General features: G+C 30.4%; 1 long non-coding RNA gene across 2 annotated transcripts; it reads left to right on the top strand.

Moving 5' to 3' along the window:
* The first annotated feature begins 1,561 nt into the window (after positions 1–1,561).
* Positions 1,562–3,514, top strand: LOC133675565 (uncharacterized). 2 transcript variants are annotated; one of them, XR_009835440.1, is made up of 2 exons: positions 1,562–2,314; positions 3,288–3,514. It is a non-coding gene; the product is annotated as an uncharacterized LOC133675565 (long non-coding RNA). The 2 variants fall into 2 exon arrangements; XR_009835441.1 differs by having other exon boundaries at positions 1,562–2,741.
* Positions 3,515–3,980: the final 466 nt, after the last annotated feature.

The raw sequence follows: 3,980 nt of genomic DNA, 5'->3' as shown, positions 1-3,980 counted from the left end.
GAGGAAAAGTTAAACTTAAATTGTTTAAATATACTCGATGGATGAATTTCAGTAGATAAGTACTATTATGAATTGATTGATTGATTGAATGGCTTGAGGCCCAGTACTTGAATATGAATTATAGCATGTAGGATTTGAAACTCTCCTTAATCATTATTCAGGTTTATAAGAGAAGAGAAGAACAGTTTAGTGACTCAGACATAGAAGACTACCAAATAGGAATTAGAAACATAATCATAATTGTATGATTTCTGTAATGTATATGAATGCATTAAATAACAAATTGAATTTAATCATGAGATTAAATCGCCAATATGGATCATTGATATTAAGTACAGAAAAAAAAATTACATTGTTTTCTTGACTTCAAGGCTTAATCTATCATGATGTTGTGAAATTTTTGGGATGTTATAAAAAAAGTCTATTCGAGGCCAATCATGAATCCAACTCAAGCAAACGCTACACTTTCAAAAAGAGGATGGCACAAAGCTCCTAATACCGCCTCAGATGCTGGAATTTGATAACTGGAAGGTCGTATACGTGACACGCGTCAACAACTTCTTTTCAATATTATATAATTCATTGAAAGTACAAAAGAACCCTTAAGTAAACCTAAAAATAACAAAAGAAAAGAAAAGAAAAGAAAAACCAGAAAAGAAAGACTTAAATGCCTTTGAAAAACAACCTTTGTTTTTTTATTTGAAGGGCAATCCTGTAACTTTACTATTTAAACAAAAAATTATTGTGCAAATAATTTTAAAAAGATAAAAAAAAACCCTGACCGTACATTTTTTTTTTGCTTTTAACGACAACATAATAATTTAAATGTGCTAAAAAAAGACGTACTGACCAATTTATCTCCAATCAATCTTGTAATGCCCATTGGATCCTCTTGAAAAAAATAATTTTAACCGTAACAACAAGCTTTTAATATTTTGATAAAAAAGACAAAATCATCATCATACCATTACAATCAACAATGTAATGTATTTATGGTCATGGTGTTTTACTGAAGGCTGTTAGTTATTTTTTTTTAATATATATATTCTATGAATCATTCAATCCTTCTACTTATTGCTAACTACATTTATTTTTTATTTTTATACAATTATGTAAGGGATTTTGGCAATCAATCTTTTGTTCAAAGCTAGTAATTCAATGAAAAAAAATTGAATCCGAGTTTTGATTTTGAACTCGTAAAAAAGAAAAAATATATTTATATAGGTTGGGATATTTGAAATTGTGCTTCAAAGTGCTTTTCAAAATAGTTTTTCATTTAAAAATATATTAATTTTTTTTAATTTTTTTTTATTTTTAAATATCAATATGTTAAAATCATAAAAAATTAAAAAAATATTAATTTAATATTTTTTAAAATAAAAATATTTTTTTAAAAAAATCCTAAAAGTAAAATAATTTTTTTTTATCGAATATAAGTAATAGGTCTAGAATGAAGTACCGGTAGGGTTATTATTATTATTACTAACACATAAGTACGATTAGGGTTCTTAGGAGGTGACAATGGGTGTCGTATCAAATATTTAGCTCGTGAGAGACGGTTACATGAAAAGAAAGAAGAAGGTACAGGCACTCTCCTACTCTATCTACCCTTTGCAATTCTTTCATTGGACTGGGCATAATCCTCTTCTTTCTATAAATAGAGGCTACTGATTGTCTATTATAGGTCATCCCCTCACTTTTCTCTCTCCCTCTCGCTCGCTCTTTCTCTCTCTCTCCTCCTCTAAGCCATTATACACCTTTCCTTTTAAAGAAACTTTCTTTTTATTATTATTATTATCATACTATCTTCTAATCAATTTTTTTTTTCATCTGCCCAGCAAGGGAAAAAAACAAAAAAACACAAAGAAAGAAAACCAGATTCTTTTCATAAATTAAAAAAAAAAGTTGAAAAACCAATAGAATTGGGACTTGGGGGAGAAGGAGGCCCTGGTGATGTTGTTGACAGAAGATAGAGAGCACAGATGATGATATGCAATGGACTCTGCATCCCACTCCTTTGTGCTCTCTATGCTTCTGTCATCACTTTCAGCCCCGACCCCCTCCTCCTCCTCCTCCTCCTCCTCCTCCTCCTCTATTTCTTTGCTCAATCTTCCATGATTTTGCTTTGTTTCAATCTATATGTCATTAATGTTTTCTTTAGTTTGCAAGCGCAGGGCAAGTAACATTTCATATAACGGAAAGGGGGGTCTTGATAGTCGAAGTGATTTCTCAGTATGTATAAGGATCATATTTGTTCCCTGGCTATATATAACCAAAATAGCCAACTACCAGTGATTGATAGACCGTATAAGAGGTATTGTTCTTTTCATTTCTCTCTCTTTTTTTCTTCTTTTCTTTTTTCATGTATCATATTAGCTCTTCAAAAAGAATAAACTAATGTTTTGATTTAAATTCCCAAAGTATAATTAATTGCAAACTTCTTAAACTGTCACACTAAAAGGGATTAGCTAGCTAGTTGGGACAAGTGCACTCAGCCTCTTTTCTGTTACTACATGTTTTTTAGAATAGAACTAAAGTGATGATTCCTATCCTAAATTACGGACATATGCTCAGTAGGTACCAAGTACATGCTTTGTGAGAGAAGGGCCATCCAAATTATTGGTGTTTTAGATATTTGTGGTATATTATTTGTGTGTTTTTCCGTGAAGGAGTGTGTAAAGCTGAGCAAAGGATATTAGTTCCAGGCACAAAACAGGACGAATAGGGCTGAAGTTCTCGAGGTGATCAGTTTAGTATGATGGTTTTGATCGTTATCAGTACAAAAGTACCTCAAATTTCTTTTCTTGCTTTAAAGGTTGAGCCTGGATCACGAATCTGATCATATAGTTATTATAAATGATATACATATATAATTACGCTCAGATCTGTTAAATTCTATTTACCAGAGGTTCTTATCTTTAAGTATTAAATAGCCTAAAACATGATTTAATAAGCAGTCCATAATCAGATCATTTTATGTGTGATTCTTTTGGATTTGCATTTTTCTTGACAAGGGCCTATGAAGGATCATCTTCGACTTTCATGTGTGCTTGTATAATTCTATACTTTATCTACATCAATTGAATGATTCGATTCGTCAAGTCTTGTGTGGATCAAGTGTACTACTAGATTCATTATATATATAGTTGACTAGTTGCAGACCTTCCACTAGATTTTTCTTCTTTTGGCAGTCAGATTTACTGATGCAAAGATGCCAATTAATCCTTTTTTTTTTTTTGCAAGCAAAAAACTAATGGTTCACAAGTTCTCATGTTTATGCTCTTTAGAATCCCACAAGATGATTATAGAAGAAGAAGAAGAAGAAGAAGAAGAATCAAGGGGAAAGATCAGAGAGACTACTGCTTAACTCTTCACATAAGTCTATGCCGACACCAGCAGTTGTATGTCTCATGTTTGCTTGTTTCTTCCTGACGATAAGCTTTTTTTAAGATTATTGATTATAAACTGGTCGCAAAACCAAAATTGAAAAGAAAAAGAAAAAGATTTTGTTACAGCTGAGTGTCTGTATGCTTTTTTAGATTCAAAATACGGTTCAAAGGTGTGTTTATATCTATAATAAGAATGGACATATATCTTATATTATAGTTCAATATAAAGGTACATTATAATAATAGTATCGAATCATAATTCAAGAGCATACAAAAGCTATTTTAATTATAGCCCACAAATAAAATATGATTAAAATGTAAGATTATTTTGTCATTAAATAACAATGGTTAATTTCACTCATGGAGAGTGAGTGATGCATAGCTATATATATCTATTAAATCTTATTAGGAGCAATATTAGTTAATTTAGTCATTTAAATAAATCCTTCAAGTCTTAAAACTCATAGTCTTATTTAATTTTAATGTGAAATATTCAAAATTGCACAAATCATATTGTACTCGTATTCTAATTATGTGGACCTTTTCTTGATTAAATGGTGATGTGCATTATTCAATTTTTGAGTAAAAAGA

The sequence above is a fragment of the Populus nigra genome, chromosome 16, assembly GCF_951802175.1.
Source record: "Populus nigra chromosome 16, ddPopNigr1.1, whole genome shotgun sequence".
Classification (NCBI taxonomy): domain Eukaryota; kingdom Viridiplantae; phylum Streptophyta; class Magnoliopsida; order Malpighiales; family Salicaceae; genus Populus; species Populus nigra.
This window is presented reverse-complemented; position numbering and strand designations above follow the sequence as displayed.